The 15,931-nt window shown below is 36.4% G+C and overlaps 1 long non-coding RNA gene across 1 annotated transcript; it reads right to left on the bottom strand.

The window, feature by feature from the left end:
* Positions 1 to 253: 253 nt before the first annotated feature.
* Positions 254 to 7,261, bottom strand: LOC118154792 (uncharacterized). The gene is made up of 3 exons (XR_004745057.2): positions 7,189 to 7,261; positions 6,710 to 6,789; positions 254 to 567 (listed from the first exon to the last, which is right to left on the bottom strand). It is a non-coding gene; the product is annotated as an uncharacterized LOC118154792 (long non-coding RNA).
* Between the last annotated feature and the right edge of the window lie 8,670 nt (positions 7,262 to 15,931).

The following is a 15,931-nucleotide window of genomic DNA, read 5'->3' as shown; positions in this document are numbered from 1 at the left end:
AGAATACGGGTCAAGGACCTTTATGGAGAGATGAAACTCCCCTTTTCTGCCTAAGTGCACAAACAACCCTAAGTGTACTTTGGAAACTCAGCCTGTCTTATTGAACCACATAAGCATACCTTACCAGAATTTACCATTGCTGTGGGATTATTGTATTTTTAAATAGCATACAAACATTTACACAGTTCTTGCTCTTTGTGAGATACTGTTCTAAGCATTTTATTGAAATAAATTCCTTTTCAAAACAGGCTTCTCAGTTCTGGCAGTTCCTCAGATATGAACACACACATATACATCACACTCTTTGTCTAAGTCTTATGCACCTTTTAGGTATCAGTTTAGATATAACTTCATAGAGGAAATGAAGTGACATCATATCCTCTATTTTTCTTCCTGATGAGGAGGTTCTCTTCCATTACCTATCACACTCTGCTCATCTTTTTACAGCAGTTTTCATGAGGTATTATACAATAGCCTGTTTATCTCTCTCCCTCTTTCTCTTCATCTTTCTCTCTTTGTTATTTTTTTCTTTCTTCTTTTCTTTCTCTTCCTTTCTTTCTTTTTTCTCTTTCAAAAAAAAAAGGAAAAAAACAATAGCCTGTTTATATTCCAAACTATACCTAGTTTTCAAAAGAGAAGGGCCATTCCTGTATGGTTCACTCTGAAATCTCTACTATCACATTTCACAGTCCCTACAGTAATAATTAATTAAACTTTTTTTGAGTTCACAGATTTCAAGACAATTTTTGCTTTAGACTGGCAACTTGGTGATTTTTGATAACTCTATGGATTGTGATTTCATAGAGAATTGACAGGAAAAAGCCAGAAATTATTCAGAGAAGGGAAAAAACTGTTCTCTTTATATGGCTTGAGGCATGAACCAAGGATGCTCTTCTGGCACTTAATGTTTATAGCAAGGTGAGAATATGGACCAAGGATCTTTATGGAGAGATGATACTCCCCTTTTCTGCATAAGTGAACAAAACATCCCTAAGTGTGTGTATCTATACTTTTTAAAGGCAAACTGAACCAATATCAGGCTCCTGGAAACAATCGTCTTGATACTTCTTACTTTGGAAACTCAGTTGGTTATCTGTGGGTTTGTTCATCTCGTTATTCAAATTCATTTTCAGCATTATTTACTCCTTACTTATCAGTACCATCATTTTCACACTCCTAACTTAGTTCCATGGTCTCATGGTGAGCAGAATGTACTTTCCCTATCTTTGACTTGTTTTGACAAATGAGACATTAGGTGAATGTACGATGGGAGCCTTGAGTGAGACGTGCTTGCATTGTTGGGCTTATATTCTTATCTTCCTGCATTTTGGTAGGAGAAAAACATGCCTTAAGTATATATCGACTTTTGATCCAAAGAGAAACAGATCTGAACCAAACATACACCTTGAAGCCAAATCATACCAAGTCTAGTCAAGATCAGCCCAAACTTAAAGACCTGTAGGCTGTGCCTGAGAAATAAATAGCTGTCATAAGACACTGTGTTTGGGGATGGTTTCAATACACAATTATTGTTAAGAGAACTAACTGCCTTTTTTCCTTCTCTCATTCCCAAAAATTTTGAGAGAAATGGGGCTTGGTCATAGAAGAAATGTTATTACTTCTATGTCCCTAATGAATACACTAGAAGTAGTACTGTCCTTATTGCTAAATAACTACAAAATGGAAAAAAATATTTATATAAGACATTTATTGAGTCTTTAGTTTGTGAACAACCCTATTAGATATTCCTTCTGTGAAGTTATAATCTATACATAGGTTAAAATTGTCAATGAGGCTTCCACTTCAAATAGATACTCAAATTATTCCACTTGTCACCAAACTCCACATGTATCCTTTGGAATTGGAGATCAAGGGAGTGAAAACACTCAGTTGGGGCTTATAAACATTGCCAGTTCCTGAAGCTACTTGCTACACTCTGGGAGGCCAGGGATGTTTCAGGATAATAGCTAAGTGCATAGAAATCTAAAGGTAGAGACTGAACTTCTTCAGAACATCATGTAGTCTTTCTAAGAACAGCCTATCATGTATTTCCTCAAACACGTTTAGTACAACTTTCTTGAAACTAAGCAGTTTTTGGCCATGCAAAGCAGGATGTTATTTTTTGAAACATCTGCTGCCAGAGGACTGGAAGACCAACAGCCTTAAAGGAAGTGTAAACATTTTTTATTTAGCTAAATAAAGTGTGAACTAAAGTTGCTGTATTAAAGATACAGCCAAGACAGGCACACATACACAAATACCCAGTCATCCTCTGGCACTCTGAGCTTGAGAGCTTGTATCAGCCTGTCTTATCAAACCACATAAGCATACCTTACTGGAATTTACCATTGCTATGTGATTATTGTATTTTCAAATAGCAAACAAACATTTACACAGCTCTTGCTCTATGTGAGATACTGTTCTAAGCATTTTATTAAGATAAATTCCTTTTCAAAACTAATATTCACCCAACAACAATCGAATATGCATTCTTTTTTTTTTTTTTTTTTTTTTTTTCTTTTTTTTTTTAATTTTTTATTGGATTATAGGTTTTGGGGTACATGAGCAGAGCATGTAAGACAGTTGCGTAGGTACACACATGGCAGTGTGCTTTGCTTTTCTTCTCCCCTTCACCCACATTTGGCATTTCTCCCCAGGCTATCCCTCCCCACCTCCCCCTCCCACTGGCCCTCCCCTTTTCCCCCCAATAGACCCCAGTGTTTAGTACTCCCCTTTCTGTGTCCATGTGTTCTCATTTTTCATCACCCACCTATGAGTGAGAATATGCGGTGTTTCATTTTCTGTTCTTGTGTCAGTTTGCTGAGGATGATGTTTTCCAGATTCATCCATGTCCCTACAAACGACACGAACTCATCATTTCTGATTGCTGCATAATATTCCATGGTGTATATGTGCCACATTTTTCCAATCCAGTCCATTATCAATGGGCATTTGGGTTGATTCCAGGTCTTTGCTATTGTAAACAGTGCTGCAATGAACATTCGTGTACATGTGTCGTTATAGTAGAACGATTTATAGTCTTTTGGATATATACCCAGTAATGGGATTGCTGGGTCAAATGGAATTTCTATTTCTAAGGCCTTGAGGAATCGCCACACTGTCTTCCACAATGGTTGAACTAATTTACACTCCCACCAACAGTGTAAAAGTGTTCCTTTTTCTCCACATCCTCTCCAGCATCTGTTGTCTCCAGATTTTTTAATGATCGCCATTCTAACTGGCGTGAGATGGTATCTCAATGTGGTTTTGATTTGCATCTCTCTGATGACCAGTGACGATGAGCATTTTTTCATATGATTGTTGGCCTCATATATGTCTTCTTTCGTAAAGTACCTGTTCATATCCTTTGCCCACTTTTGAATGGGCTTGTTTGTTTTTTTCCTGTAAATCTGCTTGAGTTGTTTGTAAATTCTGGATATCAGCCCTTTGTCAGATGGGTAGACTGCGAAAATTTTTTCCCATTCTGTTGGTTGCCGATCCACTCTAGTGACTGTTTCTTTTGCCGTGCAGAAGCTGTGGAGTTTGATTAGGTCCCATTTGTCTATTTTGGCTTTTGTTGCCAATGCTCTTGGTGTTTTGTTCATGAAGTCCTTGCCTACTCCTATGTCCTGGATAGTTTTGCCTAGATTTCCTTCTAGGGTTTTTATGGTGCCAGGTCTTATGTTTAAGTCTTTAATCCATCTGGAGTTAATTTTAGTGTAAGGTGTCAGGAAGGGGTCCAGTTTCTGCTTTCTGCACATGGCTAGCCAGTTTTCCCAACACCATTTGTTAAACATGGAATCCTTGCCCCATTGCTTGTTTTTGTCAGGTTTATCAAAGATTGTATAGTTGTATGTATGTTGTGTTGCCTCCGGTGCCTCTGTTTTGTTCCATTGGTCTATATCTCTGTTTTGGTACCAGTACCATGCTGTTTTGATTACTGTAGCCTTGTAGTATAGTTTGAAATCCGGTAGTGTGATGCCCCCCGCTGTGTTCTTTTTGCTTAGAATTGACTTGGCTATGCGGGCTCTCTTTTGGTTCCATATGAAGTTCATGGTGGTTTTTTCCAGTTCTGTGAAGAAAGTCAATGGTAGCTTGATGGGGATAGCGTTGATTCTGTAAATTACTTTGGGCAGTATAGCCATTTTCACGATATTAATTCTTCCTAACCATGAACATGGAATGTTTCTCCATCTGTTTGTGTCCTCTCTGATTTCGTTGAGCAGTGGTTTGTAGTTCTCCTTGAAGAGGTCCCTTACGTTCCTTGTGAGTTGTATTCCAAGGTATTTTATTCTTTTTGTAGCAATTGCGAATGGCAGTTCGCTCTTGATTTGGCTTTCTTTAAGTCTGTTATTGGTGTAGACGAATGCTTGTGATTTTTGCACATTGATTTTATATCCTGAGACTTTGCTGAAGTTGTTTATCAGTTTCAGGAGTTTTTGGGCTGAGGCGATGGGGTCTTCTAGGTATACTATCATGTCGTCTGCAAATAGAGACAATTTGGCTTCCACCTTTCCTATTTGAATACCCTTTATTTCTTTTTCTTGCCTGATTGCTCTGGCTAGAACTTCCAGTACTATATTGAATAGGAGTGGTGAGAGAGGGCATCCTTGTCTAGTACCAGATTTCAAAGGGATTGCTTCCAGTTTTTGCCCATTCAGTATGATATTGGCTGTTGGTTTGTCATAAATAGCTTTTATTACTTTGAGATACGTTCCATCGATACCGAGTTTATTCTTATCAAGTATATGTGGAACATTCTCCAGAAGAGATCACATGTTAGGCCCCCCAAACAAGTTTTAGTACATTTAAGAAAGTCAAAATAGTATCACATATCTTTTCCAATCACAATGGTATAAAGCTAGACGTTAATAACAGGAGGAATCTTGGCAACTTCAAAATAACCCCAAGGGAAATAATCTTCTTACCCTCATGTGTCTTATGATGTAATTGAGATCCAGAGAACCTAAGAGATTTGCCCAACATCATGCAGTAAATGGTGAAAGCAAGACTTGATTCCAGAATCTGTATTCAAAAAACTGAAAATCTTTGAACATTATATGAATGCAAAAATAAAGCTGCAATGTTTAAGATGTGGTTTACTTCAGTGCAACTTGGTAAAAACAAAATAATTAGAAAGTTAGGATTATTTTTCCTTCTTCATTGATTATTCAGTCTTGTTTAAGTCTAATTAGATAAACCATTTACCTTTTAGCATGCATATCTGAGTACTTAATGCACATTCATCATGCACATATAGAATGCTTTCCTTTCATATATGGAGAGAAGTTAGTGAAAGGCAGGGGAGAAAAAAAGAAGAAACGCTACTCCAATTAAGAACACTGAATTATACAATTGTTATTTTAAAAACAGATCAATTTTTAGCTACTATAAAGTTGCAAGGAAGATGGAAGACAAGATGAATTCAGTTAGGCTTCAGCAATAATTACTATTATCTTCGGGTCATTTTTGGAGGCTTAGCTCTAAATAGTACAAGAGCATCCTGTAAGAAATCCATGTATAGGTGGTGAAACATTCAGTATTTCAGAAGTTTTTACTCTCTGTCACATGATAAAGTTACATAGTTTGGAGTATTCTGGATGTATTTATTTCTCTGAGGTCTGATCTCCTATCCCACATTGGATGAATAGATAGCTATTAAAATGCCATGATGATTTGAGGAATGTATGAAAACAATAACTAATAGCTAAGATTTATAAAAGCTATTTTGTACTGAGCACTGTTTCCAGCATTTTGCCTGTATTTTCTCACTCTTTACAACAACACAACAAGGTAAGTGTTGTTATTATTGTACCCATTTTACAGATGAGAAAGTTAAGGCCAGATGGAAGATATGATCCTACAGTTAGTAAGGATGCATACCCAGCCAATCTTGTTCCATAAAATGTGCTCTTAAGCTTTTCCTTCCTTGTTCCTTTCCCCAAGCTTTGAAAATCCCCTGTTCCTTGCTAGAGGAGCTTCATTTTTCAGTGCCATTGCTTTAAAACGATGGCAAACAGGTCTATGTGGGATGCAGATATTTCAGTTGGGAGAAGGGTGAAAAAGAAGCAGGGCATGCTATAGTAGAGGACTGACTTGGTAGAAGGCACTGGGGTCACCAGAACCATGCAGCAGGTAGAAAAAATGCAGCCATAAAAAAACGATGAGTTCGTGTCCTTTGTAGGGACATGGATGAATCTGGAAACCATCATTCTCAGCAAACTGACACGAGAACAGAAAATCAAACACTGCGTGCACTCATTCATAGGCAGATGTTGAACAATGAGAACACATGGACACAGGGAGGGGAGCATCACACACTGGGGTTGGTGTTGGGGGATAGGGGAGGGACAGTGGCGGGTGGGGAGGTTGGGGAGAGATAACATGGGGAGAAATGCCAGATAATAGGTGACGGGGGGATGGAGGCAGCAAACCACCTTGCCATGTATGTACCCATGCAACAATCCTGCATGATCTGTACATGTACCTTAGAACCTAAAGTACAATAAAAATAAAATAAAATAAATATGTATAAAAAAGAAAAATCATAGTAAAGCCAGGGCCCAGCTGAGAAAGAAATGAGGAGCAAATGAGAACAATTGATAAAGGCAAGTCTGTCCATAATTCCTTCCATAATGACCTTAACAGCACTGAAGCCCTTTCAGGCAATACAGTTTAGCTTAACCAGGTACTAAGCCACAGTTCTCACCTAGTCTGGTAGTTGATTGCAGCTTCATCTCTATTCCTGAGGTGGACATGAATTTTCAGCCCTTAGCACATTATCTACCCCTGTGAGGAATTCAGGATACCTGTTAGCCAAGGAACTGGATGTTCACCTGAATCTACTCTCACTGAACAGACTTACACATTCTTTTTGACTGCATTTCCCCCAATTTACATCTATATCCCAGCAACCTCATCCCTTTGGAAATGAAGCATTACTTTGAACACTATATTTCTTATCTGTGCCAAACACCTTTCAAATAGTAACATTCTCTTTGTTTGCGGTCTCATCTCTTTCCACAGCTCAGCAGCTACCAGAAATGTGCTCCAATCTTCCTCCAAACTAACCACCTCAAAACATGATATCACCACACATCTAAAATTCTGAGCACTGCTACTTCTTAACAAATATTATTGTCTTGCTTCACCTACCAGATCATTTCCCTTGGAAGAGAAACTACTTACCATGTCATCTGGGTTCTTCAAGAATAGCTGAACATGTGTTACAGGGAATGGCCATGTGGGTTGTCCTGCTTTCTGGATACTGATAGCTCTGTTCTATTTTCGTTTTCCATGCCTCTCCCAGGCCTTTGTTTGTGTCACAAAGTATCTTGAGTGCAGAGCCCACACAGGTTGTGACAGGCTTTACTTCTATCATTAACTGGAAACAAAGAAAATCTACACTGAAGGAAATCTTTTCAAGTTGAACTTCTGTCAAGCAATTGGAGGAGCATGTGGTTTTGTGGTAAGATTTTTCAGAGCCAGTTGTGGAAGTGGGTAAGTGTTGCAAGTGGTAAATGACTACTTCAATGCCCACAGAGTGTGTGAGTGGCATTTGCTCCTTACCCATCAGTTTCTGATCTCCTCTGAAGCTCAGAAAGAGACCCTCAGTTGTTAGACACAACCATATCACAAGCCATTTAATTTTTAAAAAATTATTGTTACATGTGGAATAAAAATGCCATGTGCTATTAAAAACTTTAATTTTCCATTAAAAATTATTGAAGAAAAGCTTATTCACTTGACCAGCCCAGGAGTTTTTAGTAGAGGATCTCTAGTGCAATTACCCCTTTCTCTTATGGACCAGTCTATATTAGGATACATGTTGGTTTATAGTCTAGCTGGGACAAAGAAACCTACACACAGTACATTTTCAGATAAGCAAGTTAAATTTCACATGACAAGCAGGCAGAGGAGAAAAACTGTGTGAGAAAGTCTGGCAAATTGGAACAACTGAAAGAAATTCAATATGGCTGTAGCAAGGTGGAAGAGTGGCAAGTGATGACATGATGATTTGAGAGAGAGAGAGAGAGAGAGAGAGAGAGAGAGAGAGAGAGAGAGAGTCAGATGACAGAAGTCCATAATAAGCTCTGAATATTTTCCTCATCAATAAGAAATTACTGTAAGATTTCAAGCAGTAGCATGAAATCATAACATTTTTACCTATTTTCAAAAGATTATGCTGATTTCAGTAAAAGAATAAACAGGAGAAATTAGGAGAGAGATAGGGTAGCTTTGATTATGCTAGTAACGGCTGGTAGAGAGAGAGTTAAATAGAGTGAATTGGAAAACTGGACAGAATTGGCAACTGTTCAGGAAGTTAAATCTTTTGAATGAATAGCTATCCATTCTCATGATCTGACTAAACATACCTCACCAGCTTCAACTAAAAGTCGTGTGCCCTTCACTCTTTATGCTTCAAGCACAATGACCTACAGTTTTTCAACCTCAAAAACTTTTGCTACCTGCTCTTGTCTTTTTAATATATACCCTTGCCTAAAAATGCCCTCTCCGCTGGTCCTTCCAATTTCAGGTCTTCTCTCAAGACCTATTCTGAGCCCCTAATCTAGGGGCTGATATATCTAGGGCTGTTCTTGTTATATATTCCCAATGTCTACTGCTTTCTTTTTTGGGAGGTAGTAGGGTGGTGGGGAGGGTAGTAGTCCCTTCAATCACACTTGAATACTTTGGTATGAGGAGGAATATTCTCTCTTTCATTATAGTAGGGACTTTGACTACCTCTCTCTTTGGTGTATTCCCAGGGCCACGACTCTGCCTACACATACTAGGCACTCAATATGTATTTGCTAAATAAATTAGCAGACTCAGATGATGCATCTTTACTAAGTCAGTCTTTAAAATATATATGCATCCTTGTAGAGTCAGTATAACTAAAATATTGAGTCTCCTTAGGTTTCTCCTGGAAATAAATGCCCAATGATGACTATTTACTACTTACAGGTGACACTTATGACCATCAAATTAGTAGCGCAGGCAGTTTGGTTTAATTCCAGTAGTATGCACAGCACCATAACTTGGGTAGCTTTTAAGAGTACTGATGCCCATGTCCTATTCTGGAACAATTGAATCAGAATCTCTGGGGTTTGAGGGAGCCACTGATATTTTTGCATTATCCAAATGACTACCATATGCATAAGAGATTATTACTGTGTGATACTCAGCTCTACCAGCTAAAATATCTTAGATGTACAGATCCGATGTTCAAATTCATTTCTATAGTCTATTAAACTCACTAAACAAGGGACTCCATCATTATGAACTTTGAAACTCATTTGATTTCCCAGAAGCATTGATTGGGTAACTGTTATGTGTCATTATTACATTAAGTAATAGAGATGCAGAGACTTTTAGGACTGAGGGTCCTTAGAAATACTATTTATTTCCTACCTGAAATAGCAAAACACTGTGGCTCCAAGGTCCATAAAATATCTGACTTTTGTGTGCAAAATCACTTCAGTTATCAATATTTTCATTGACTTGACTTTGAAAGCCCTTGTTCTTGTGTTTTATCTTCTTTTTTTGTTATCTGTGAAATTTTTTGTTATTTTATTTATTTATTTATTTAATTTATTTTTATTGCATTTTAGGTTTTGGGGTACATGTGCAGAACATGCAAGACAGTTGCATAGGTACACACATGGCAGTGTGTTTTGCTGCCTTCCTCCCCTTCACCCACATTTGGCATTTCTCCTCAGGCTATCCTTCCCTAGCTCCCCGCCCCCCCGCTGTCCCTCCCCTATTCCCCACAATAGACCCCAGTGTGTAGTGCTCCCTTCCCTGTGTCCATGTGTTCTCATTTTTCAACACCCGCCTATGAGTGAAAATATGCGGCATTTCATTTTCTGTTCTTGTGTCAGTTTGCTGAGAATGATGTTCTCCAGATTCATCCATGTCCCTACAAACGACATGAACTCATCATTTTGATGGCTGCATAATATTCCATGGTGTATATGTGCCACATTTTCCCAATCCTGTCTATCATCGATGGGCATTAGGATTGGTTCCAGGTCTTTGCTATTGTAAACAGTGCTGCAATGGACATTGGTGTGCATGTGTCCTTATAGTAGAACAATTTATCTTCTAAATCAGTTATACTCATGTTTATGTTTTCTGCTTATGTATGTTCTGTCATATTGCTAGTAAGCAGTAGAAGATGCTGCTTTTTAAATGTTATTACAGCTTTTTAAGTGTTATTATATTATACATAGCCATGGAATCAAAGAATGTCTGCTAAGATTCATCAGCCTGCTCCTATTACTTTTTTCCTTATTCAAACTGCAGTGTAGGGTGCCTGTTAATTACTAGACACTGTTGTTTTACAGGAGGAAAAATATTTTATACTTCTTCACAGAAACTGTGTCTGTTAGAATATGATGAAGGAACAATTTATCACCATTTTGGATGTCGTTCTAGCACTGCTATGTAGAGTAGAGAGGCCTTTTCTCAACCTTCCCAGTCATTGGTTTATGATTTCACCCAGTTGGAGAAATTCTCAGGTCTATTTGTCATTTAAAATCTAAGTCTCATTTCTTCAAACCTTTCTTTTTTCTTTTGGTCATATAAATTGCTGCACATGGGACAGGACTGAAGGATGATTATAACTTACAGAAATTATAGGTACCATCTCTTCACCTTTTTTGGGTTAATACAAAGTTCTGCAAAGTTCCAGAGAATTGTCTTTACCAATGAATGTTTCTAAAATATGGTTATCTATTCATAATCTCTTCCTTTCTTCTCTACATTCACTATTAGTAAGAGTTCTAATATAAGGGTACTACAATGATGATACATAAAGGACAACTCAATTCAAGAAAACTGTTCAGTAAAATGAATTTGCATTTAAAGAACATATTTTAAGAGAGAAAAAAATTTAGAATAATCAAATGGGGATGAAGTTTTCTACAGGGAACAGAATTAGGACTTAGAATCTATATAGACCAGGGACTGAATCCAGATTCTGCCAATTACTTTAGGAAAGGCTTTGGGCTAATTACCTCAATTTTCTTCCTAAACCTCAGTTTAGTCATCTGTCAAAAAAAAAGTAAAAATTTGTTTAATAACAACCTGCAATATTTTCAATATGCAAAATTATAAGTTCAGGAAAAAAATTGATTTGAATTGTTTAGGTAGATCTACTTTTTACAGTTGTGGTAAAATAATTTAAATGGGATAAGAGCATATGTATGATATAAGTGTAACAATGCATACCACCAAAATTTATTCAAAAGATATTTAAGGAAACATCTCTATGTATAACACACTCTTCTTAAAATCTAGGGATGTGACAGAGCAAGATATGGTCCCTGACTCATGGATCTTACATAATATTAGAAAGACACCTATTAAACTCTCCATCCTATCTGCTTCAACTTCAGCTCTTAACTTTACTTTCTACTATCTTTTTCAAGTCAAGAGTAAATGGAGAGCAAAGAGAATCCATCTTTCCTCTTTGCGTTTGCATCACTGTTTAACGTAATAATCTCTACCTACTTTTCAGAACAATTCTGAATATTAATAAGACAATGTCTATGAGATGAACTCTGGAAAAGCATAAGTGTAAGGCATTATAATTTATTGCTTCTCAAATGTTATATAAGATATTCAACTGGATGTGTTATTAACAAAAAATAAAACATTACAATAAAGAGAAATTTAGAATGAGAAAACATTTGGAATTCTTCATTACTTGATATGAATAGTCTGTAATCTTTATAACGGTTTTCTGGCTTTATGAGGCACTTTGTCTATTGAGATAGATGTAGAATCTAGAATGGTAAACTTTGAGATGCGTTTTGAAGCTCTTTGAAGCAAAAGAAGAACAGAAAGTATTTTGAGGGTTTTGGATGTATTAGATTGAACCATATGTAATTACTGAGTCAATAATTTTTGTTCCACAAAATGACATTTCCATATGATTCACTGTAGTTTGTACTTTAAAGATTGTTTCCTTTATTTGCCTTTTTATTCATTGATAAAAAATATTAAGCCAACCTGATATTGTGCCATGAAGAATTTGTATTAGTTGTAAGAAATAACTTAGTTACTTTTTTTATTTTCTTTTTCTTTTTCTATTTGGCTTATAGGTAAAGTTGTTTTTTATTAATTTGTGTAGATTCTCAAAAGATTTTGTGAAATGATCAATTTCTGAAAGGTGTTAATGGGACTAGATCCTTATTTCATAGTGTTCATGGATTTCATTAATGTCTGAGAAGACCAAACCAAGCTAAGGAGGTCTGCTTGAGAAGAGAAGCTTCACTGACCATCCTGTGAAGTCAGTGACAGAAAGTCTAAATTCCTTTAAAATATTTATGAAGCCAAGTTCCATAACTAGGGAAAGTTCACAATTAAAATTCTTACCATATCTGAATATAGTGACCAAAAGGAATAGATGATTTCAGATTTTTCAAATTAGATGCTGGGTGTCAGAATAGGGTGGATAAGAACTTTGGTTTGCACACTTAAATTCCAGTTACATGTATATTTTAAAACAATGATATACCAGAAGCATGTTAAGTAGTCTAGAAAATAGATTAGCTCATTAACAAGAGGTTGTGGTCTCCCGTTTAGACCACCACCAAGAATCAGGACATAATCTTTGATTCTTCTGAGATACCTCGTAGAGAAGATAAATTAAGAGGTAAAAGAGCGTTTTTCTCTAATTTTTTAGCTCATAGTTGAAAAATAAGGACCTTTTTTATGACAACTAAAACTAAATTCTCAAAATTGACTTTTGAAGAAATTGCTTCACATTCTTTATCTTCATAATAGCCATGGGAGATTGGACCACCTATCACTAATTTATAGAGAGGACAGTTATGATTGAAAGGAAGAATTTTCCCACAATTGACAGACTGCAAATAGCAAATTCAGATATTCATATACTTGTATATTAATATCAAACCTGGTGGTTATTACTGTATATCACAATTTATTTCCATATTTCATAGCATTTGCCATAATGAGTACTTGGACATCAAAAATATTTTCTTATTCAATCACAATTCAAAATCTTTCATAAAAAGCACAAAAAATTGTCTACATCTTTCTTATTCTACTACTTCATAGTAAGATCACTATCTTTTCATCACCTTTCCCTTTACCTGTTTTACATGATCATTAACCTAAGATCATCATACTAACTAAAGCCCTGGATCACCACAATAGAGAAATCTTTTGCTGGTTTCTGCTTTCCTCTGTTGTTTCTGTTGCCACTTTAGAGCATTTCATGTAAGGGGAAAGACTTCCCTGTCTATACTCTAAAGCATCTTTCAAATTTTAGTCAGTATTGGGCACATTTAGTTCTTGGTAGCATATTTTAAAGAGGAGAGAATAAGGATAACCAAAATTTGTCCTGAACAAAGTAGTTAAGCTGTTTAGGGAGTCAGGAACAGTGTCATATAAAATTTATCATTATATCCTATGTCACACTGCACCCAGGAAAGCTTAGCACTGGGTAGTAAACAGGATTTTAGCCTCTATTCTGGATCTGAGAAGGTCAATGGTACCTCCTTAAGTTCTGCATGTTCCCAGGGCCTTGGGTTCTCATGATCCCTTAGGATTGAATCCAGTTGTTAAACCTGTCAACTCTCATTTTTATACACATGCTCATTCCCATAGCTGATCTCCATTGTCTACCAGATGCTGAAATCTGAACATGGAATTTAGCGCCCTTTGCTGGATTTTCCTTAATACAATCTATATGGATCATTTGTATATAAAGCAGTCTTTATTAAAAGTTTTGGGAGATGATTGATAGAAATATAAGTCACAAAAATGCAATATATATATTCTTAAAAGTCTTCTGACCCCACACCAATACCACTGGCTGCATTTTAATAAACTTTAGATTCTGACATTATTTCCATCTTTCCCATTTCATTTATCTCCCACTATTTTTTATCCCAAATTTCTTTTCCAACACAGAGAATATAACTTCTCTCTTTCTTCCACAAACCATGACTTTTGGGTGTCACCTGCTGAAGCACAGTAATATGTGCTCCTCCTCTAAAAAGCACCATGGTACAATAACATGTTCTCATTAGCTATGAAGTTTGGCCCACAAAGTGTGTGTGTGTGTGAATGTGTATGTGTGTGTAAATTTTTAAATAAATTATCCACCTATAAGCTATGAAGATTTTTATTAAAATCTAGATTTTTATGAAATCTTGATGTTTTGCTTCTTTTGAAAATAAAAGCTCTGGCAACACCAATCTTCCGTGTTTGTATGAAGAGAGTTAAATTAAGTTGAATTGTGATGGCTGCTTTGAGATGGAGCATACCTTCTCTGATTTGCTGAAGCCCCACCATTGACTGCCTTCCAGGAGTCCATATTCTCAGTTTTACACTTGACCTTTCTAGGCTTATCAATTGCATCTCCTAGTTTATGACTACTAAGAAAATGGACACACTTATAAAAAGTTTGTAGTAGATGCAATCAATAAAGTCTCTAACAAATATGGCAAACACTTTGGATAGAAAATAAACCAGAAAATGAGTGATGCTAGATAAAATTTAAGGTACTTCTTATATCAAGAACAAAATTTATACAATTGAAAGACAGAATCAGAATTAACTGGGAAACTTTAAAAATATACCCGCTTATTAAATTGAACCTGTAGAAATTCCACATTTAGAATATTTTGATTGAGATCTTAGAATTTGAATTTATGAAATGCTCACCAGGTGATTCATTGATATGTAGCCCAGCAACAGAGCATAAGCCATAGGTTTATAGTACCAAAGATATTAAGTATATTTTAAGTATTTTACCTGATACCATTCTTAACTGTACTGTCTGCTAAGTCCACAGATTCTTCTAAATAAAGCTTCCACATCCAAATGTCAAACAAAATAATGATCCTGCCCTGTGATCCATAGACTGTGGGTCAATAGAACAGTAAAAATCTCACTGTGATCTGGTGCAAAATGATGAACTAGACCAAGTAGATTCTTCACTCTGGCATATGAATTATCATATGTGGAGAGAATTATGGGAGGTATTCAATGTTGATGTAATTTGAAAGGTCGTAAGGGAGACACTGGAGAGGCTCTGGTGCGGCCACATGTAATTGGAGTTATGAAGAAATGAAAATTAAGTTCAAAAAGTTATTAGGTGAAGGAGGAAATACACACACACACACACACACACACACACACACACACACACGGAAATAGAAGAATGGGTTGAAAAGCAGACACAAACATATAAATAGTTACAGAGTAATTGGAGGTAGTCGGGGTCCTAGAGAGAAGATCCAGGATCCCTAATGGCTGAGGCCTCTAGTACTGGTTTTAATTCAGAACGACACTCATATTTCCAGTCTGAGCATTTGATTTTTCGTTTATCTTTGGATCCTACATCTATGTATCCTTAGAATAGACGATATAGTATAAATGTGTTCTTGTTCTTTATAACCAATTATCAGAAACGTGTTCCTTATCTACACAGATAAGAAAATAGTGACAATTTTAGGATGAATAGCTTATCATTCACATTAGGCCCTCACCAATTTTCTTGTTTCTTAATGATACCATCTTATAGCTGAGAATACTTTTCAGGTAATGGGTGAAAATTAATAATGCATTCTTTTTTTTTTTGCTTGTGTAATTATGCAACTAAATTTAGTAAATTAGTTTTGAGTGGTTATTAAATACATGGCACTATGCTGATATGTACTGGAGTGGTCCCACTTTATTTCAGAGTTCCATCATGGGTGAAGTGTGAAATGGCATGGGTGTTGATGTCCTGAGAATTCAGTAAAGGAGGAGATGGACTGGGAATTCGAATAAGACCCAGGAATAAGTTTAGTTCAAGGAGAGAAGGAGAGGAGCCACGGGGTTAGATTCCTCGTTAGGTATATTACTTGCAAAGACCTTTTGGAAATACTCCAATGGCACTTTCCAGCTA

Source organism: Callithrix jacchus, chromosome 6, assembly GCF_049354715.1.
Source record: "Callithrix jacchus isolate 240 chromosome 6, calJac240_pri, whole genome shotgun sequence".
Classification (NCBI taxonomy): domain Eukaryota; kingdom Metazoa; phylum Chordata; class Mammalia; order Primates; family Cebidae; genus Callithrix; species Callithrix jacchus.
Note: the sequence above shows the minus strand (reverse complement) of the source record. Positions and strands in the feature narration are given on the sequence as shown.